Raw genomic sequence first — 23036 nt, forward strand, 5'->3', positions numbered from 1 at the left:
TGTTTTGAAAACACTTTTGTCTCTACTCAACTAGCCTTGCTCAAATTGAGGGGTATGTATTCTAAAACATCATAAAAAAATGACTCCCTACAGTCATTAATTGTGTACCACAAATTATGTCACTAAATCCGCATACTTAAAATAGGACTTGCACCAAATATCAGCAAGAGGAAGACTCAGATATAGCTGTTTTTGCATTTGGGAGAACTATTGTAAATATCTGACACTCTTTTGCCACTCTATGTATTCTACAAGTGCTACAGTCGAACCAAGCTCGAAAACTGCCAGGGGCTCTGTGGCTCAATGGATAGCGCATTGGACTTCTAGTTGGTTGTAGTTATTCAAAGGCTGTGGCTTCAAGTCCCACCAGAGTCATTCTTTAGTTTTAAATGCAAATATTTAGGATTTACATTCAACTTTTCATAACAATATGATTGGAGATTGGACATCCTTATACTACATAAACAATATAATGATCGGTTGTTGGCTGGAAAGTCCCTTTCAAAGTTAGATCACAAGTTACAATGTAATTTCAGATTCCTATAAACCCGTTATTGGTGTTTTGAAAACACTTTTATCTCTACTCAACTAGCCTTTCTCAGATTGAGTGGTATGTATTCTAAAACATCATAAAAAAATGTCTCCCTACAGTCCTTAATTGTGTACCACAAATTATGTCTCTAAATCCGCATACTTAAAATAGGACTTGCACCAAATATCAGCAAGAGGAAGACTCAGATATAGCTGTTTTTGCATTTGGGAGAACTATTGTAAATATCTGACACTCCTTTGCCACTCTATGTATTCTACAAGTGCTACAGTCGAACCAAGCGCTAAAGCTGCCAGGGGCGCTGTGGTGCAATGGAAAGCGCGTTAGGCTTCTAGTTGGTTGTAGTTATTCGAAAGTTGTGGGCTCGAGTCCCACCAGATTCATTCTTTAATTTTAAATGCAAATATTTAGGATTTACATTCAACTTTTTATAACAATATGATTGGAGATTGGAGATTCTTATACTACATAAACAATATAATGATCGCTTTTTGACTGGAAAGTCCCTTTCAAAGTTAGATCACAAGTTACAATGTAATTTCAGATGCCTTTAAACCAGTAATTGGTGTTTTGAAAACACTTTTGTCTCTACTCAACTAGCCTTGCTCAGATTGAGGGGTATGTATTCTAAAACATCATAAAAAAATGTCTCCCTACTGTCATTAATTGTGTACCACAAATTATGTCACTAAATCCGCTTTCTTAAAATAGGACTTGCACCAAATATCAGCAAGAGGAAGACTCAGATATAGCTGTTTTTGCATTTGGGAGAACTATTGTAAATATCTGACACTCCTTTGCCACTCTATGTATTCTACAAGTGCTACAGTCGAACCAAGCTCTAAAACCACCAGTGGCTCTGTGGCGCAATGGATAGCGCATTGGACTTCTAGTTGGTTGTAGTTAATCAAAGGTTGTGGGTTTGAGTCCCACCAGAGTCGTTCTTTAGTTTTAAATGCAAATATTTAGGAACTACATTCCACTTTTCATAACAATATGATTGGAGATTGGACATCCTTATACTACATAAACAATATAATGATCGGTTGTTGACTGGAAAGTTCCTTTCAAAGTTAGATCACGAGTTACAATGTAATTTCAGATTCCTTAAAACCAGTAATTGGTGTTTTGAAAACACTTTTATCTCTACTCAACTAGCCTTTCTCAGATTGAGTGGTATGTATTCTAAAACATCATAAAAAAATGTCTCCCTACAGTCCTTATTTGTGTACCACAAATTATGACACTAAATCTGCATACTTCAAATAGGACTTGCACCAAATATCAGCAAGAGGAAGACTCAGATATAGCTGTTTTTGCATTTGGGAGAACTATTGTAAATATCTGACACTCCTTTGCCACTCTATGTATTCTACAAGTGCTACAGTCGAACCAAGCGCTAAAGCTGCCAGGGGCGCTGTGGTGCAATGGAGAGCGCGTTAGACTTCTAGTTGGTTGTAGTTATTCAAAAGTTGTGGGCTCGAGTCCCACCAGATTCATTCTTTAATTTTAAATGCAAATATTTAGGATTTACATTCAACTTTTTATAACAATATGATTGGAGATTGGAGATTCTTATACTACATAAACAATATAATGATCGCTTTTTGACTGGAAAGTCCCTTTCAAAGTTAGATCACAAGTTACAATGTAATTTCAGATTCTTTTAAACCAGTAATTGGTGTTTTGAAAACACTTTTGTCTCTACTCAACTAGCCTTGCTCAAATTGAGGGGTATGTATTCTAAAACATCATAAAAAAATGACTCCCTACAGTCATTAATTGTGTACCACAAATTATGTCACTAAATCCGCATACTTAAAATAGGACTTGCACCAAATATCAGCAAGAGGAAGACTCAGATATAGCTGTTTTTGCATTTGGGAGAACTATTGTAAATATCTGACACTTTTTTGCCAACCTATGTATTCTACAAGTGCTACAGTCGAACCAAGCTCGAAAACTGCCAGGGGCTCTGTGGCTCAATGGATAGCGCATTGGACTTCTAGTTGGTTGTAGTTATTCAAAGGCTGTGGCTTCAAGTCCCACCAGAGTCATTCTTTAGTTTTAAATGCAAATATTTAGGATTTACATTCAACTTTTCATAACAATATGATTGGAGATTGGACATCCTTATACTACATAAACAATATAATGATCGGTTGTTGGCTGGAAAGTCCCTTTCAAAGTTAGATCACAAGTTACAATGTAATTTCAGATTCCTTTAAACCCGTTATTGGTGTTTTGAAAACACTTTTATCTCTACTCAACTAGCCTTTCTCAGATTGAGTGGTATGTATTCTAAAACATCATAAAAAAATGTCTCCCTACAGTCCTTAATTGTGTACCACAAATCATGTCTCTAAATCCGCATACTTAAAATAGGACTTGCACCAAATATCAGCAAGAGGAAGACTCAGATATAGCTGTTTTTGCATTTGGGAGAACTATTGTAAATATCTGACACTCCTTTGCCACTCTATGTATTCTACAAGTGCTACAGTCGAACCAAGCGCTAAAGCTGCCAGGGGCGCTGTGGTGCAATGGAAAGCGCGTTAGACTTCTAGTTGGTTGTAGTTATTCGAAAGTTGTGGGCTCGAGTCCCACCAGATTCATTCTTTAATTTTAAATGCAAATATTTAGGATTTACATTCAACTTTTTATAACAATATGATTGGAGATTGGAGATTCTTATACTACATAAACAATATAATGATCGCTTTTTGACTGGAAAGTCCCTTTCAAAGTTAGATCACAAGTTACAATGTAATTTCAGATTCCTATAAACCCGTTATTGGTGTTTTGAAAACACTTTTATCTCTACTCAACTAGCCTTTCTCAGATTGAGTGGTATGTATTCTAAAACATCATAAAAAAATGTCTCCCTACAGTCCTTAATTGTGTACCACAAATTATGTCTCTAAATCCGCATACTTAAAATAGGACTTGCACCAAATATCAGCAAGAGGAAGACTCAGATATATCTGTTTTTGCATTTGGGAGAACTATTGTAAATATCTGACACTCCTTTGCCACTCTATGTATTCTACAAGTGCTACAGTCGAACCAAGCGCTAAAGCTGCCAGGGGCGCTGTGGTGCAATGGAAAGCGCGTTAGACTTCTAGTTGGTTGTAGTTATTCAAAAGTTGTGGGCTCGAGTCCCACCAGATTCATTCTTTAATTTTAAATGCAAATATTTAGGATTTACATTCAACTTTTTATAACAATATGATTGGAGATTGGAGATTCTTATACTACATAAACAATATAATGATCGCTTTTTGACTGGAAAGTCCCTTTCAAAGTTAGATCACAAGTTACAATGTAATTTCAGATGCCTTTAAACCAGTAATTGGTGTTTTGAAAACACTTTTGTCTCTACTCAACTAGCCTTGCTCAGATTGAGGGGTATGTATTCTAAAACATCATAAAAAAATGTCTCCCTACTGTCATTAATTGTGTACCACAAATTATGTCACTAAATCCGCTTTCTTAAAATAGGACTTGCACCAAATATCAGCAAGAGGAAGACTCAGATATAGCTGTTTTTGCATTTGGGAGAACTATTGTAAATATCTGACACTCCTTTGCCACTCTATGTATTCTACAAGTGCTACAGTCGAACCAAGCTCTAAAACCACCAGTGGCTCTGTGGCGCAATGGATAGCGCATTGGACTTCTAGTTGGTTGTAGTTATTCAAAGGTTGTGGGTTTGAGTCCCACCAGAGTCGTTCTTTAGTTTTAAATGCAAATATTTAGGAACTACATTCCACTTTTCATAACAATATGATTGGAGATTGGACATCCTTATACTACATAAACAATATAATGATCGGTTGTTGACTGGAAAGTTCCTTTCAAAGTTAGATCACGAGTTACAATGTAATTTCAGATTCCTTAAAACCAGTAATTGGTGTTTTGAAAACACTTTTATCTCTACTCAACTAGCCTTTCTCAGATTGAGTGGTATGTATTCTAAAACATCATAAAAAAATGTCTCCCTACAGTCCTTATTTGTGTACCACAAATTATGACACTAAATCTGCATACTTAAAATAGGACTTGCACCAAATATCAGCAAGAGGAAGACTCAGATATAGCTGTTTTTGCATTTGGGAGAACTATTGTAAATATCTGACACTCCTTTGCCACTCTATGTATTCTACAAGTGCTACAGTCGAACCAAGCGCTAAAGCTGCCAGGGGCGCTGTGGTGCAATGGAGAGCGCGTTAGACTTCTAGTTGGTTGTAGTTATTCAAAAGTTGTGGGCTCGAGTCCCACCAGATTCATTCTTTAATTTTAAATGCAAATATTTAGGATTTACATTCAACTTTTTATAACAATATGATTGGAGATTGGAGATTCTTATACTACATAAACAATATAATGATCGCTTTTTGACTGGAAAGTCCCTTTCAAAGTTAGATCACAAGTTACAATGTAATTTCAGATTCTTTTAAACCAGTAATTGGTGTTTTGAAAACACTTTTGTCTCTACTCAACTAGCCTTGCTCAAATTGAGGGGTATGTATTCTAAAACATCATAAAAAAATGACTCCCTACAGTCATTAATTGTGTACCACAAATTATGTCACTAAATCCGCATACTTAAAATAGGACTTGCACCAAATATCAGCAAGAGGAAGACTCAGATATAGCTGTTTTTGCATTTGGGAGAACTATTGTAAATATCTGACACTCTTTTGCCACTCTATGTATTCTACAAGTGCTACAGTCGAACCAAGCGCTAAAGCTGCCAGGGGCTCTGTGGCTCAATGGATAGCGCATTGGACTTCTAGTTGGTTGTAGTTATTCAAAGGCTGTGGCTTCAAGTCCCACCAGAGTCATTCTTTAGTTTTAAATACAAATATTTAGGATTTACATTCAACTTTTCATAACAATATGATTGGAGATTGGACATCCTTATACTACATAAACAATATAATGATCGGTTGTTGGCTGGAAAGTCCCTTTCAAAGTTAGATCACAAGTTACAATGTAATTTCAGATTCCTATAAACCCGTTATTGGTGTTTTGAAAACACTTTTATCTCTACTCAACTAGCCTTTCTCAGATTGAGTGGTATGTATTCTAAAACATCATAAAAAAATGTCTCCCTACAGTCCTTAATTGTGTACCACAAATCATGTCTCTAAATCCGCATACTTAAAATAGGACTTGCACCAAATATCAGCAAGAGGAAGACTCAGATATAGCTGTTTTTGCATTTGGGAGAACTATTGTAAATATCTGACACTCCTTTGCCACTCTATGTATTCTACAAGTGCTACAGTCGAACCAAGCGCTAAAGCTGCCAGGGGCGCTGTGGTGCAATGGAGAGCGCGTTAGACTTCTAGTTGGTTGTAGTTATTCAAAAGTTGTGGGCTCGAGTCCCACCAGATTCATTCTTTAATTTTAAATGCAAATATTTAGGATTTACATTCAACTTTTTATAACAATATGATTGGAGATTGGAGATTCTTATACTACATAAACAATATAATGATCGCTTTTTGACTGGAAAGTCCCTTTCAAAGTTAGATCACAAGTTACAATGTAATTTCAGATTCTTTTAAACCAGTAATTGGTGTTTTGAAAACACTTTTGTCTCTACTCAACTAGCCTTGCTCAAATTGAGGGGTATGTATTCTAAAACATCATAAAAAAATGACTCCCTACAGTCATTAATTGTGTACCACAAATTATGTCACTAAATCCGCATACTTAAAATAGGACTTGCACCAAATATCAGCAAGAGGAAGACTCAGATATAGCTGTTTTTGCATTTGGGAGAACAATTGTAAATATCTGACACTCTTTTGCCACTCTATGTATTCTACAAGTGCTACAGTCGAACCAAGCTCGAAAACTGCCAGGGGCTCTGTGGCTCAATGGATAGCGCATTGGACTTCTAGTTGGTTGTAGTTATTCAAAGGCTGTGGCTTCAAGTCCCACCAGAGTCATTCTTTAGTTTTAAATGCAAATATTTAGGATTTACATTCAACTTTTCATAACAATATGATTGGAGATTGGACATCCTTATACTACATAAACAATATAATGATCGGTTGTTGGCTGGAAAGTCCCTTTCAAAGTTAGATCACAAGTTACAATGTAATTTCAGATTCCTATAAACCCGTTATTGGTGTTTTGAAAACACTTTTATCTCTACTCAACTAGCCTTTCTCAGATTGAGTGGTATGTATTCTAAAACATCATAAAAAAATGTCTCCCTACAGTCCTTAATTGTGTACCACAAATCATGTCTCTAAATCCGCATACTTAAAATAGGACTTGCACCAAATATCAGCAAGAGGAAGACTCAGATATAGCTGTTTTTGCATTTGGGAGAACTATTGTAAATATCTAACACTCCTTTGCCACTCTATGTATTCTACAAGTGCTACAGTCAAACCAAGCGCTAAAGCTGCCAGGGGCGCTGTGGTGCAATGGAAAGCGCGTTAGACTTCTAGTTGGTTGTAGTTATTCGAAAGTTGTGGGCTCGAGTCCCACCAGATTCATTCTTTAATTTTAAATGCAAATATTTAGGATTTACATTCAACTTTTTATAACAATATGATTGGAGATTGGAGATTCTTATACTACATAAACAATATAATGATCGCTTTTTGACTGGAAAGTCCCTTTCAAAGTTAGATCACAAGTTACAATGTAATTTCAGATTCCTATAAACCCGTTATTGGTGTTTTGAAAACACTTTTATCTCTACTCAACTAGCCTTTCTCAGATTGAGTGGTATGTATTCTAAAACATCATAAAAAAATGTCTCCCTACAGTCCTTAATTGTGTACCACAAATTATGTCTCTAAATCCGCATACTTAAAATAGGACTTGCACCAAATATCAGCAAGAGGAAGACTCAGATATAGCTGTTTTTGCATTTGGGAGAACTATTGTAAATATCTGACACTCCTTTGCCACTCTATGTATTCTACAAGTGCTACAGTCGAACCAAGCTCTAAAACCACCAGTGGCTCTGTGGCGCAATGGATAGCGCATTGGACTTCTAGTTGGTTGTAGTTATTCAAAGGTTGTGGGTTTGAGTCCCACCAGAGTCGTTCTTTAGTTTTAAATGCAAATATTTAGGAACTACATTCCACTTTTCATAACAATATGATTGGAGATTGGACATCCTTATACTACATAAACAATATAATGATCGGTTGTTGACTGGAAAGTTCCTTTCAAAGTTAGATCACGAGTTACAATGTAATTTCAGATTCCTTAAAACCAGTAATTGGTGTTTTGAAAACACTTTTATCTCTACTCAACTAGCCTTTCTCAGATTGAGTGGTATGTATTCTAAAACATCATAAAAAAATGTCTCCCTACAGTCCTTATTTGTGTACCACAAATTATGACACTAAATCTGCATACTTAAAATAGGACTTGCACCAAATATCAGCAAGAGGAAGACTCAGATATAGCTGTTTTTGCATTTGGGAGAACTATTGTAAATATCTGACACTCCTTTGCCACTCTATGTATTCTACAAGTGCTACAGTCGAACCAAGCGCTAAAGCTGCCAGGGGCGCTGTGGTGCAATGGAGAGCGCGTTAGACTTCTAGTTGGTTGTAGTTATTCAAAAGTTGTGGGCTCGAGTCCCACCAGATTCATTCTTTAATTTTAAATGCAAATATTTAGGATTTACATTCAACTTTTTATAACAATATGATTGGAGATTGGAGATTCTTATACTACATAAACAATATAATGATCGCTTTTTGACTGGAAAGTCCCTTTCAAAGTTAGATCACAAGTTACAATGTAATTTCAGATTCTTTTAAACCAGTAATTGGTGTTTTGAAAACACTTTTGTCTCTACTCAACTAGCCTTGCTCAAATTGAGGGGTATGTATTCTAAAACATCATAAAAAAATGACTCCCTACAGTCATTAATTGTGTACCACAAATTATGTCACTAAATCCGCATACTTAAAATAGGACTTGCACCAAATATCAGCAAGAGGAAGACTCAGATATAGCTGTTTTTGCATTTGGGAGAACTATTGTAAATATCTGACACTCTTTTGCCACTCTATGTATTCTACAAGTGCTACAGTCGAACCAAGCGCTAAAGCTGCCAGGGGCTCTGTGGCTCAATGGATAGCGCATTGGACTTCTAGTTGGTTGTAGTTATTCAAAGGCTGTGGCTTCAAGTCCCACCAGAGTCATTCTTTAGTTTTAAATACAAATATTTAGGATTTACATTCAACTTTTCATAACAATATGATTGGAGATTGGACATCCTTATACTACATAAACAATATAATGATCGGTTGTTGGCTGGAAAGTCCCTTTCAAAGTTAGATCACAAGTTACAATGTAATTTCAGATTCCTATAAACCCGTTATTGGTGTTTTGAAAACACTTTTATCTCTACTCAACTAGCCTTTCTCAGATTGAGTGGTATGTATTCTAAAACATCATAAAAAAATGTCTCCCTACAGTCCTTAATTGTGTACCACAAATCATGTCTCTAAATCCGCATACTTAAAATAGGACTTGCACCAAATATCAGCAAGAGGAAGACTCAGATATAGCTGTTTTTGCATTTGGGAGAACTATTGTAAATATCTGACACTCCTTTGCCACTCTATGTATTCTACAAGTGCTACAGTCGAACCAAGCGCTAAAGCTGCCAGGGGCGCTGTGGTGCAATGGAGAGCGCGTTAGACTTCTAGTTGGTTGTAGTTATTCAAAAGTTGTGGGCTCGAGTCCCACCAGATTCATTCTTTAATTTTAAATGCAAATATTTAGGATTTACATTCAACTTTTTATAACAATATGATTGGAGATTGGAGATTCTTATACTACATAAACAATATAATGATCGCTTTTTGACTGGAAAGTCCCTTTCAAAGTTAGATCACAAGTTACAATGTAATTTCAGATTCTTTTAAACCAGTAATTGGTGTTTTGAAAACACTTTTGTCTCTACTCAACTAGCCTTGCTCAAATTGAGGGGTATGTATTCTAAAACATCATAAAAAAATGACTCCCTACAGTCATTAATTGTGTACCACAAATTATGTCACTAAATCCGCATACTTAAAATAGGACTTGCACCAAATATCAGCAAGAGGAAGACTCAGATATAGCTGTTTTTGCATTTGGGAGAACTATTGTAAATATCTGACACTCTTTTGCCACTCTATGTATTCTACAAGTGCTACAGTCGAACCAAGCTCGAAAACTGCCAGGGGCTCTGTGGCTCAATGGATAGCGCATTGGACTTCTAGTTGGTTGTAGTTATTCAAAGGCTGTGGCTTCAAGTCCCACCAGAGTCATTCTTTAGTTTTAAATGCAAATATTTAGGATTTACATTCAACTTTTCATAACAATATGATTGGAGATTGGACATCCTTATACTACATAAACAATATAATGATCGGTTGTTGGCTGGAAAGTCCCTTTCAAAGTTAGATCACAAGTTACAATGTAATTTCAGATTCCTATAAACCCGTTATTGGTGTTTTGAAAACACTTTTATCTCTACTCAACTAGCCTTTCTCAGATTGAGTGGTATGTATTCTAAAACATCATAAAAAAATGTCTCCCTACAGTCCTTAATTGTGTACCACAAATCATGTCTCTAAATCTGCATACTTAAAATAGGACTTGCACCAAATATCAGCAAGAGGAAGACTCAGATATAGCTGTTTTTGCATTTGGGAGAACTATTGTAAATATCTGACACTCCTTTGCCACTCTATGTATTCTACAAGTGCTACAGTCAAACCAAGCGCTAAAGCTGCCAGGGGCGCTGTGGTGCAATGGAAAGCGCGTTAGACTTCTAGTTGGTTGTAGTTATTCGAAAGTTGTGGGCTCGAGTCCCACCAGATTCATTCTTTAATTTTAAATGCAAATATTTAGGATTTACATTCAACTTTTTATAACAATATGATTGGAGATTGGAGATTCTTATACTACATAAACAATATAATGATCGCTTTTTGACTGGAAAGTCCCTTTCAAAGTTAGATCACAAGTTACAATGTAATTTCAGATTCCTATAAACCCGTTATTGGTGTTTTGAAAACACTTTTATCTCTACTCAACTAGCCTTTCTCAGATTGAGTGGTATGTATTCTAAAACATCATAAAAAAATGTCTCCCTACAGTCCTTAATTGTGTACCACAAATTATGTCTCTAAATCCGCATACTTAAAATAGGACTTGCACCAAATATCAGCAAGAGGAAGACTCAGATATATCTGTTTTTGCATTTGGGAGAACTATTGTAAATATCTGACACTCCTTTGCCACTCTATGTATTCTACAAGTGCTATAGTCGAACCAAGCGCTAAAGCTGCCAGGGGCGCTGTGGTGCAATGGAAAGCGCGTTAGACTTCTAGTTGGTTGTAGTTATTCAAAAGTTGTGGGCTCGAGTCCCACCAGATTCATTCTTTAATTTTAAATGCAAATATTTAGGATTTACATTCAACTTTTTATAACAATATGATTGGAGATTGGAGATACTTATACTACATAAACAATATAATGATCGCTTTTTGACTGGAAAGTCCCTTTCAAAGTTAGATCACAAGTTACAATGTAATTTCAGATGCCTTTAAACCAGTAATTGGTGTTTTGAAAACAGTTTTGTCTCTACTCAACTAGCCTTGCTCAGATTGAGGGGTATGTATTCTAAAACATCATAAAAAAATGTCTCCCTACTGTCATTAATTGTGTACCACAAATTATGTCACTAAATCCGCTTTCTTAAAATAGGACTTGCACCAAATATCAGCAAGAGGAAGACTCAGATATAGCTGTTTTTGCATTTGGGAGAACTATTGTAAATATCTGACACTCTTTTGCCACTCTATGTATTCTACAAGTGCTACAGTCGAACCAAGCTCTAAAACCACCAGTGGCTCTGTGGCGCAATGGATAGCGCATTGGACTTCTAGTTGGTTGTAGTTATTCAAAGGTTGTGGGTTTGAGTCCCACCAGAGTCGTTCTTTAGTTTTAAATGCAAATATTTAGGAACTACATTCCACTTTTCATAACAATATGATTGGAGATTGGACATCCTTATACTACATAAACAATATAATGATCGGTTGTTGACTGGAAAGTTCCTTTCAAAGTTAGATCACGAGTTACAATGTAATTTCAGATTCCTTAAAACCAGTAATTGGTGTTTTGAAAACACTTTTATCTCTACTCAACTAGCCTTTCTCAGATTGAGTGGTATGTATTCTAAAACATCATAAAAAAATGTCTCCCTACAGTCCTTATTTGTGTACCACAAATTATGACACTAAATCTGCATACTTAAAATAGGACTTGCACCAAATATCAGCAAGAGGAAGACTCAGATATAGCTGTTTTTGCATTTGGGAGAACTATTGTAAATATCTGACACTCCTTTGCCACTCTATGTATTCTACAAGTGCTACAGTCGAACCAAGCGCTAAAGCTGCCAGGGGCGCTGTGGTGCAATGGAGAGCGCGTTAGACTTCTAGTTGGTTGTAGTTATTCAAAAGTTGTGGGCTCGAGTCCCACCAGATTCATTCTTTAATTTTAAATGCAAATATTTAGGATTTACATTCAACTTTTTATAACAATATGATTGGAGATTGGAGATTCTTATACTACATAAACAATATAATGATCGCTTTTTGACTGGAAAGTCCCTTTCAAAGTTAGATCACAAGTTACAATGTAATTTCAGATTCTTTTAAACCAGTAATTGGTGTTTTGAAAACACTTTTGTCTCTACTCAACTAGCCTTGCTCAAATTGAGGGGTATGTATTCTAAAACATCATAAAAAAATGACTCCCTACAGTCATTAATTGTGTACCACAAATTATGTCACTAAATCCGCATACTTAAAATAGGACTTGCACCAAATATCAGCAAGAGGAAGACTCAGATATAGCTGTTTTTGCATTTGGGAGAACTATTGTAAATATCTGACACTCTTTTGCCACTCTATGTATTCTACAAGTGCTACAGTCGAACCAAGCGCTAAAGCTGCCAGGGGCTCTGTGGCTCAATGGATAGCGCATTGGACTTCTAGTTGGTTGTAGTTATTCAAAGGCTGTGGCTTCAAGTCCCACCAGAGTCATTCTTTAGTTTTAAATACAAATATTTAGGATTTACATTCAACTTTTCATAACAATATGATTGGAGATTGGACATCCTTATACTACATAAACAATATAATGATCGGTTGTTGGCTGGAAAGTCCCTTTCAAAGTTAGATCACAAGTTACAATGTAATTTCAGATTCCTATAAACCCGTTATTGGTGTTTTGAAAACACTTTTATCTCTACTCAACTAGCCTTTCTCAGATTGAGTGGTATGTATTCTAAAACATCATAAAAAAATGTCTCCCTACAGTCCTTAATTGTCTACCACAAATCATGTCTCTAAATCCGCATACTTAAAATAGGACTTGCACCAAATATCAGCAAGAGGAAGACTCAGATATAGCTGTTTTTGCATTTGGGAGAACTATTGTAAATATCTGACACTCCTTTGCCACTCTATGTATTCTACAAGTGCTACAGTCGAACCAAGCGCTAAAGCTGCCAGGGGCGCTGTGGTGCAATGGAAAGCGCGTTAGACTTCTAGTTGGTTGTAGTTATTCGAAAGTTGTGGGCTCGAGTCCCACCAGATTCATTCTTTAATTTTAAATGCAAATATTTAGGATTTACATTCAACTTTTTATAACAATATGATTGGAGATTGGAGATTCTTATACTACATAAACAATATAATGATCGCTTTTTGACTGGAAAGTCCCTTTCAAAGTTAGATCACAAGTTACAATGTAATTTCAGATTCCTATAAACCCGTTATTGGTGTTTTGAAAACACTTTTATCTCTACTCAACTAGCCTTTCTCAGACTGAGTGGTATGTATTCTAAAACATCATAAAAAAATGTCTCCCTACAGTCCTTAATTGTGTACCACAAATTATGTCTCTAAATCCGCATACTTAAAATAGGACTTGCACCAAATATCAGCAAGAGGAAGACTCAGATATATCTGTTTTTGCATTTGGGAGAACTATTGTAAATATCTGACACTCCTTTGCCACTCTATGTATTCTACAAGTGCTACAGTCGAACCAAGCGCTAAAGCTGCCAGGGGCGCTGTGGTGCAATGGAAAGCGCGTTAGACTTCTAGTTGGTTGTAGTTATTCGAAAGTTGTGGGCTCGAGTCCCACCAGATTCATTCTTTAATTTTAAATGCAAATATTTAGGATTTACATTCAACTTTTTATAACAATGTGATTGGAGATTGGAGATTCTTATACTACATAAACAATATAATGATCGCTTTTTGACTGGAAAGTCCCTTTCAAAGTTAGATCACAAGTTACAATGTAATTTCAGATGCCTTTAAACCAGTAATTGGTGTTTTGAAAACACTTTTGTCTCTACTCAACTAGCCTTGCTCAGATTGAGGGGTATGTATTCTAAAACATCATAAAAAAATGTCTCCCTACTGTCATTAATTGTGTACCACAAATTATGTCACTAAATCCGCTTTCTTAAAATAGGACTTGCACCAAATATCAGCAAGAGGAAGACTCAGATATAGCTCTTTTTGCATTTGGGAGAACTATTGTAAATATCTGACACTCCTTTGCCACTCTATGTATTCTACAAGTGCTACAGTCGAACCAAGCTCTAAAACCACCAGTGGCTCTGTGGCGCAATGGATAGCGCATTGGACTTCTAGTTGGTTGTAGTTATTCAAAGGTTGTTGGTTTGAGTCCCACCAGAGTCGTTCTTTAGTTTTAAATGCAAATATTTAGGAACTACATTCCACTTTTCATAACAATATGATTGGAGATTGGACATCCTTATACTACATAAACAATATAATGATCGGTTGTTGACTGGAAAGTTCCTTTCAAAGTTAGATCACGAGTTACAATGTAATTTCAGATTCCTTAAAACCAGTAATTGGTGTTTTGAAAACACTTTTATCTCTACTCAACTAGCCTTTCTCAGATTGAGTGGTATGTATTCTAAAACATCATAAAAAAATGTCTCCCTACAGTCCTTATTTGTGTACCACAAATTATGACACTAAATCTGCATACTTAAAATAGGACTTGCACCAAATATCAGCAAGAGGAAGACTCAGATATAGCTGTTTTTGCATTTGGGAGAACTATTGTAAATATCTGACACTCCTTTGCCACTCTATGTATTCTACAAGTGCTACAGTCGAACCAAGCGCTAAAGCTGCCAGGGGCGCTGTGGTGCAATGGAGAGCGCGTTAGACTTCTAGTTGGTTGTAGTTATTCAAAAGTTGTGGGCTCGAGTCCCACCAGATTCATTCTTTAATTTTAAATGCAAATATTTAGGATTTACATTCAACTTTTTATAACAATATGATTGGAGATTGGAGATTCTTATACTACATAAACAATATAATGATCGCTTATTGACTGGAAAGTCCCTTTCAAAGTTAGATCACAAGTTACAATGTAATTTCAGATTCTTTTAAACCAGTAATTGGTGTTTTGAAAACACTTTTGTCTCTACTCAACTAGCCTTGCTCAGATTGAGGGGTATGTATTCTAAAACATCATAAAAAAATGACTCCCTACAGTCATTAATTGTGTACCACAAATTATGTCACTAAATCCGCATACTTAAAATAGGACTTGCACCAAATATCAGCAAGAGGAAGACTCAGATATAGCTGTTTTTGCATTTGGGAGAACTATTGTAAATATCTGACACTCTTTTGCCACTCTATGTATTCTACATGTGCTACAGTCGAACCAAGCTCGAAAACTGCCAGGTGCTCTGTGGCTCAATGGATAGCACTTTGGACTTCTAGTTGGTTGTAGTTATTCAAAGGCTGTGGCTTCAAGTCCCCCAGAGTCATTCTTTAGTTTTAAATGCAAATATTTAGGATTTACATTCAACTTTTCATAACAATATGATTGGAGATTGGACATCCTTATACTACATAAACAATATAATGATCGGTTGTTGGCTGGAAAGTCCCTTTCAAAGTTAGATCACAAGTTACAATGTAATGTCAGATTCCTTTAAACCCGTTATTGGTGTTTTGAAAACACTTTTATCTCTACTCAACTAGCCTTTCTCAGATTGAGTGGTATGTATTCTAAAACATCATAAAAAAATGTCTCCCTACAGTCCTTAATTGTGTACCACAAATTATGTCTCTAAATCCGCATACTTAAAATAGGACTTGCACCAAATATCAGCAAGAGGAAGACTCAGATATAGCTGTTTTTGCATTTGGGAGAACTATTGTAAATATCTGACACTCCTTTGCCACTCTATGTATTCTACAAGTGCTACAGTCGAACCAAGCGCTAAAGCTGCCAGGGGCGCTGTGGTGCAATGGAAAGCGCGTTAGACTTCTAGTTGGTTGTAGTTATTCGAAAGTTGTGGGCTCGAGTCCCACCAGATTCATTCTTTAATTTTAAATGCAAATATTTAGGATTTGCATTCAACTTTTTATAACAATATGATTGGAGATTGGAGATTCTTATACTACATAAACAATATAATGATCGCTTTTTGACTGGAAAGTCCCTTTCAAAGTTAGATCACAAGTTACAATGTAATTTCAGATTCCTTTAAACCAGTAATTGGTGTTTTGAAAACACTTTTGTCTCTACTCAACTAGCCTTGCTCAGATTGAGGGGTATGTATTCTAAAACATCATAAAAAAATGTCTCCCTACTGTCATTAATTGTGTACCACAAATTATGTCACTAAATCCGCTTTCTTAAAATAGGACTTGCACCAAATATCAGCAAGAGGAAGACTCAGATATAGCTGTTTTTGCATTTGGGAGAACTATTGTAAATATCTGACACTCCTTTGCCACTCTATGTATTCTACAAGTGCTACAGTCGAACCAAGCTCTAAAACCGCCAGTGGCTCTGTGGCGCAATGGATAGCGAATTGGACTTCTAGTTGGTTGTAGTTATTCAAAAGTTGTGGGCTCAAGTCCCACCAGATTCATTCTTTAATTTTAAATGCAAATATTTAGGATTTACATTCAACTTTTTATAACAATATGATTGGAGATTGGAGATTCTTATACTACATAAACAATATAATGATCGCTTTTTGACTGGAAAGTCCCTTTCAAAGTTAGATCTCAAGTTACAAAGTAATTTCAGATTCCTTTAAACCAGTAATTGGTGTTTTGAAAACACTTTTGTCTCTACTCAACTAGCCTTGCTCAGATTGAGTGGTATGTATTCTAAAACATCATAAAAAAGTGTCTCCCTACATTCCTTAATTGTGTACCACAAATTATGTCACTAAATCCGCATACTTAAAATAGGACTTGCACCAAATATCAGCAAGAGGAAGACTCAGATATAGCTGTTTTTGCATTTGGGAGAACTATTGTAAATATCTGACACTCTTTTGCCACTCTATGTATTCTACAAGTGCTACAGTCGAACCAAGCTCGAAAACTGCCAGGGGCTCTGTGGCTCAATGGATAGCGCATTGGACTTCTAGTTGGTTGTAGTTTTTCAAAGGCTGTGGCTTCAAGTCCCACCAGAGTCATTCTTTAGTTTTAATTGCAAATATTTAGGATTTACATTCAACTTTTCATAACAATATGATTGGAGATTGGACATCCTTATACTACATAAACAATATAATGATCGGTTATTAACTGGAAAGTCCCTTTCAAAGTTAGATTACAAGTTACAATGTAATTTCAGATTCCTTTAAACCAGTAATTGGTGTTTTGAAACCACTTTTGTCTCTTCTCAACTAGCCTTGCTCAGATTGAGTGGTATGTATTCTAAAACATCAAAAAAAAATGTCTTCCTACAGTCCTTAATTGTGTACCACAAATTATGTCACTAAATTGCATACTTAAAATAGGACTTGCACCAAATATCAGCAAGAGGAAGACTCAGATATAGCTGTTTTTGCATTTGGGAGAACTATTGTAAATATCTGACACTCCTTTGCCACTCTATGTATTCTACAAGTGCTACAGTCGAACCAAGCGCTAAAGTTGCCAGGGGCGCTGTGGTGCAATGGAAAGCTCGTTAGACTTCTAGTTGGTTGTAGTTATTCGAAAGTTGTGGGCTCGAGTCCCACCAGATTCATTCTTTAATTTTAAATGCAAATATTTAGGATTTACATTCAACTTTTTATAACAATATGATTGGAGATTGGAGATTCTTATACTACATAAACAATATAATGATCGCTTTTTGACTGGAAAGTCCCTTTCAAAGTTAGATCACAAGTTACAATGTAATTTCAGATTCCTTTAAACCAGTAATTGGTGTTTTGAAAACACTTTTGTCTCTACTCAACTAGCCTTGCTCAGATTGAGGGGTATGTATTCTAAAACATCATAAAAAAATGTCTCCCTACTGTCATTAATTGTGTACCACAAATTATGTCACTAAATCCGCTTTCTTAAAATAGGACTTGCACCAAATATCAGCAAGAGGAAGACTCAGATATAGCTGTTTTTGCATTTGGGAGAACTATTGTAAATATCTGACACTCCTTTGCCACTCTATGTATTCTACAAGTGCTACAGTCGAACCAAGCTCTAAAACTGCCAGTGGCTCTGTGGCGCAATGGATAGCGCATTGGACTTCTAGTTGGTTGTAGTTATTCAAAGGTTGTGGCTTCAAGTCCCACCAGAGTCGTTCTTTAGTTTTAAATGCAAATATTTAGGATTTACATTCAACTTTTCATAACAATATGATTGGAGATTGGACATCCTTATACTACATAAACAATATAATGATCGGTTGTTGACTGGAAAGTCCGTTTCAAAGTTAGATCACAAGTTACAATGTAATTTCAGATTCCTTTAAACCCGTAAATGGTGTTTTGAAAACACTTTTATCTCTACTCAACTAGCCTTTCTCAGATTGAGTGGTATGTATTCTAAAACATCATAAAAAAATGTCTCCCTACAGTCCTTAATTGTGTACCACAAATTATGTCTCTAAATCCGCATACTTAAAATAGGACTTGCACCAAATATCAGCAAGAGGAAGACTCAGATATAGCTGTTTTTGCATTTGGGAGAACTATTGTAAATATCTGACACTCCTTTGCCACTCTATGTATTCTACAAGTGCTACAGTTGAACCAAGTGCTAAAGCTGCCAGGGGCGCTGTGGTGCAATGGAAAGCGCGTTAGACTTCTAGTTGGTTGTAGTTATTTGAAAGTTGTGGGCTCGAGTCCCACCAGATTCATTCTTTAATTTTAAATGCAAATATTTAGGATTTACATTCAACTTTTTATAACAATATGATTGGAGATTGGAGATTCTTATACTACATAAACAATATAATGATCGCTTTTTGACTGGAAAGTCACTTTCAAAGTTAGATCACAAGTTACAATGTAATTTCAGATTCCTTTAAACCAGTAATTGGTGTTTTGAAAACACTTTTGTTTCTACTCAACTAGCCTTGCTCAGAATGAGGGGTATGTGTTCTAAAACATCATAAAAAAATGTCTCCCTACTGTCATTAATTGTGTACCACAAATTATGTCACTAAATCCGCTTTCTTAAAATAGGACTTGCACCAAATATCAGCAAGAGGAAGACTCAGATATAGCTGTTTTTGCATTTGGGAGAACTATTGTAAATATCTGACACTCCTTTGCCACTCTATGTATTCTACAAGTGCTACAGTCGAACCAAGCTCCAAAACCGCCAGTGGCTCTGTGGCGCAATGGATAGCGCATTGGACTTCTAGTTGGTTGTAGTTATTCAAAGGTTGTGGGTTCAAGTCCCACCAGAGTCGTTCTTTAGTTTTAAATGCAAATATTTAGGATTTACATTCCACTTTTCATAACAATATGATTGGAGATTGGACATCCTTATACTACATAAACAATATAATGATCGGTTATTAACTGGAAAGTCCCTTTCAAAGTTAGATTACAAGTTACAATGTACTTTCAGATTCCTTTAAACCAGTAATTGGTGTTTTGAAACCACTTTTGTCTCTTCTCAACTAGCCTTGCTCAGATTGAGTGGTATGTATTCTAAAACATCATAAAAAAATGTCTCCCTACAGTCCTTAATTGTGTACCACAAATTATGTCACTAAATTGCATACTTAACATAGGACTTGCACCAAATATCAGCAAGAGGAAGACTCAGATATAGCTGTTTTTGTATTTGGGAGAACTATTGTAAATATCTGACACTCTTTTGCCACTCTATGTATTTTACAAGTGCTACAGGCGAACCAAGCACTAAAACCGCCAGGTGCTCTGTGGCGCAATGGAAAGCGCATTGGACTTCTAGTTGGTTGTAGTTATTCAAAGGTTGTGGGTTCGAGTCCCACCAGAGTCATTCTTTAGTTTTAAATGCAAATATTTAGGAACTACATTCCACTTTTCATAACAATATGATTGGAGCTTGGACATCCTTATACTACATAAACAATATAATGATCGGTTGTTGACTGGAAAGTTCCTTTCAAAGTTAGATCACAAGTTACAATGTAATTTCAGATTCCTTAAAACCAGTAATTGGTGTTTTGAAAACACTTTTATCTCTACTCAACTAGCCTTTCTCAGATTGAGTGGTATGTATTCTAAAACATCATAAAAAAATGTCTCCCTACAGTCCTTATTTGTGTACCACAAATTATGACACTAAATCCGCATACTTAAAATAGGACTTGCACCAAATATCAGCAAGAGGAAGACTCAGATATAGCTGTTTTTGCATTTGGGAGAACTATTGTAAATATCTGACACTCCTTTGCCACTCTATGTATTCTACAAGTGCTACAGTCGAACCAAGCGCTAAAGTTGCCAGGGGCGCTGTGGTGCAATGGAAAGCGCGTTACACTTCTAGTTGGTTGTAGTTATTCAAAAGTTGTGGGCTCGAGTCCCACCAGATTCATTCTTTAATTTTAAATGCAAATATTTAGGATTTACATTCAACTTTTTATAACAATATGATTGGAGATTGGAGATTCTTATACTACATAAACAATATAATGATCGCTTTTTGACTGGAAAGTCCCTTTCAAAGTTAGATCACAAGTTACAATGTAATTTCAGATTCTTTTAAACCAGTAATTGGTGTTTTGAAAACACTTTTGTCTCTACTCAACTAGCCTTGCTCAGATTGAGGGGTATGTATTCTAAAACATCATAAAAAAATGACTCCCTACAGTCATTAATTGTGTACCACAAATTATGTCACTAAATCCGCATACTTAAAATAGGACTTGCACCAAATATCAGCAAGAGGAAGACTCAGATATAGCTGTTTTTGCATTTGGGAGAACTATTGTAAATATCTGACACTCTTTTGCCACTCTATGTATTCTACATGTGCTACAGTCGAACCAAGCTCGAAAACTGCCAGGTGCTCTGTGGCTCAATGGATAGCACATTGGACTTCTAGTTGGTTGTAGTTATTCAAAGGCTGTGGCTTCAAGTCCCCCCAGAGTCATTCTTTAGTTTTAAATGCAAATATTTAGGATTTACATTCAACTTTTCATAACAATATGATTGGAGATTGGACATCCTTATACTACATAAACAATATAATGATCGGTTGTTGGCTGGAAAGTCCCTTTCAAAGTTAGATCACAAGTTACAATGTAATTTCAGATTCCTTTAAACCCGTTATTGGTGTTTTGAAAACACTTTTATCTCTACTCAACTAGCCTTTCTCAGATTGAGTGGTATGTATTCTAAAACATCATAAAAAAATGTCTCCCTACAGTCCTTAATTGTGTACCACAAATTATGTCTCTAAATCCGCATACTTAAAATAGGACTTGCACCAAATATCAGCAAGAGGAAGACTCAGATATAGCTGTTTTTGCATTTGGGAGAACTATTGTAAATATCTGACACTCCTTTGCCACTCTATGTATTCTACAAGTGCTACAGTCGAACCAAGCGCTAAAGCTGCCAGGGGCGCTGTGGTGCAATGGAAAGAGCGTTAGACTTCTAGTTGGTTGTAGTTATTCAAAAGTTGTGGGCTCGAGTCCCACCAGATTCATTCTTTAATTTTAAATGCAAATATTTAGGATTTACATTCAACTTTTTATAACAATATGATTGGAGATTGGAGATTCTTATACTACATAAACAATATAATGATCGCTTTTTGACTGGAAAGTCCCTTTCAAAGTTAGATCACAAGTTACAATGTAATTTCAGATGCCTTTAAACCAGTAATTGGTGTTTTGAAAACACTTTTGTCTCTACTCAACTAGCCTTGCTCAGATTGAGGGGTATGTATTCTAAAACATCATAAAAAAATGTCTCCCTACTGTCATTAATTGTGTACCACAAATTATGTCACTAAATCCGCTTTCTTAAAATAGGACTTGCACCAAATATCAGCAAGAGGAAGACTCAGATATAGCTGTTTTTGCATTTGGGAGAACTATTGTAAATATCTGACACTCCTTTGCCACTCTATGTATTCTACAAGTGCTACAGTCGAACCAAGCTCTAAAACCACCAGTGGCTCTGTGGCGCAATGGATAGCGCATTGGACTTCTAGTTGGTTGTAGTTATTCAAAGGTTGTGCGTTTGAGTCCCACCAGAGTCGTTCTTTAGTTTTAAATGCAAATATTTAGGAACTACATTCCACTTTTCATAACAATATGATTGGAGATTGGACATCCTTATACTACATAAACAATATAATGATCGGTTGTTGACTGGAAAGTTCCTTTCAAAGTTAGATCACAAGTTACAATGTAATTTCAGATTCCTTAAAACCAGTAATTGGTGTTTTGAAAACACTTTTATCTCTACTCAACTAGCCTTTCTCAGATTGAGTGGTATGTATTCTAAAACATCATAAAAAAATGTCTCCCTACAGTCCTTATTTGTGTACCACAAATTATGACACTAAATCTGCATACTTAAAATAGGACTTGCACCAAATATCAGCAAGAGGAAGACTCAGATATAGCTGTTTTTGCATTTGGGAGAACTATTGTAAATATCTGACACTCCTTTGCCACTCTATGTATTCTACAAGTGCTACAGTCGAACCAAGCGCTAAAGCTGCCAGGGGCGCTGTGGTGCAATGGAAAGCGCGTTAGACTTCTTGTTGGTTGTAGTTATTCAAAAGTTGTGGGCTCGAGTCCCACCAGATTCATTCTTTAATTTTAAATGCAAATATTTAGGATTTACATTCAACTTTTTATAACAATATGATTGGAGATTGGAGATTCTTATACTACATAAACAATATAATGATCGCTTTTTGACTGGAAAGTCCCTTTCAAAGTTAGATCACAAGTTACAATGTAATTTCAGATTCTTTTAAACCAGTAATTGGTGTTTTGAAAACACTTTTGTCTCTACTCAACTAGCCTTGCTCAGATTGAGGGGTATGTATTCTAAAACATCATAAAAAAATGACTCCCTACAGTCATTAATTGTGTACCACAAATTATGTCACTAAATCTGCATACTTAAAATAGGACTTGCACCAAATAT

General features: G+C 35.9%; 8 non-coding genes across 8 annotated transcripts; all 8 read left to right on the forward strand.

Annotated features, from left to right (window-relative positions):
* Positions 1 to 1405: 1405 nt before the first annotated feature.
* On the forward strand, positions 1406 to 1491 carry TRNAR-UCU (transfer RNA arginine (anticodon UCU)). Its single transcript is given in 2 exon segments — positions 1406 to 1442; positions 1457 to 1491. It is a non-coding gene; the product is annotated as a tRNA-Arg (tRNA).
* Positions 1492 to 4195: 2704 nt separating this feature from the next.
* Positions 4196 to 4281, forward strand: TRNAR-UCU (transfer RNA arginine (anticodon UCU)). Its single transcript is given in 2 exon segments — positions 4196 to 4232; positions 4246 to 4281. It is a non-coding gene; the product is annotated as a tRNA-Arg (tRNA).
* Positions 4282 to 7543: 3262 nt separating this feature from the next.
* TRNAR-UCU (transfer RNA arginine (anticodon UCU)) lies at positions 7544 to 7629 on the forward strand. The gene is given in 2 exon segments: positions 7544 to 7580; positions 7594 to 7629. It is a non-coding gene; the product is annotated as a tRNA-Arg (tRNA).
* A 3820-nt stretch (positions 7630 to 11449) lies between these two features.
* TRNAR-UCU (transfer RNA arginine (anticodon UCU)) lies at positions 11450 to 11535 on the forward strand. Its single transcript is given in 2 exon segments — positions 11450 to 11486; positions 11500 to 11535. It is a non-coding gene; the product is annotated as a tRNA-Arg (tRNA).
* Positions 11536 to 14239: 2704 nt separating this feature from the next.
* TRNAR-UCU (transfer RNA arginine (anticodon UCU)) lies at positions 14240 to 14325 on the forward strand. The gene is given in 2 exon segments: positions 14240 to 14276; positions 14290 to 14325. It is a non-coding gene; the product is annotated as a tRNA-Arg (tRNA).
* Positions 14326 to 18143: 3818 nt separating this feature from the next.
* Positions 18144 to 18229, forward strand: TRNAR-UCU (transfer RNA arginine (anticodon UCU)). The gene is given in 2 exon segments: positions 18144 to 18180; positions 18194 to 18229. It is a non-coding gene; the product is annotated as a tRNA-Arg (tRNA).
* A 1030-nt stretch (positions 18230 to 19259) lies between these two features.
* TRNAR-UCU (transfer RNA arginine (anticodon UCU)) lies at positions 19260 to 19345 on the forward strand. The gene is given in 2 exon segments: positions 19260 to 19296; positions 19310 to 19345. It is a non-coding gene; the product is annotated as a tRNA-Arg (tRNA).
* Positions 19346 to 19816: 471 nt separating this feature from the next.
* Positions 19817 to 19902, forward strand: TRNAR-UCU (transfer RNA arginine (anticodon UCU)). The gene is given in 2 exon segments: positions 19817 to 19853; positions 19867 to 19902. It is a non-coding gene; the product is annotated as a tRNA-Arg (tRNA).
* The last annotated feature ends 3134 nt before the right edge of the window (positions 19903 to 23036 follow it).

The sequence above is a fragment of the Taudactylus pleione genome, unplaced genomic scaffold (genome assembly GCF_031769625.1).
Source record: "Taudactylus pleione unplaced genomic scaffold, aTauple2 ptg000070l, whole genome shotgun sequence".
NCBI lineage: Eukaryota > Metazoa > Chordata > Amphibia > Anura > Myobatrachidae > Taudactylus > Taudactylus pleione.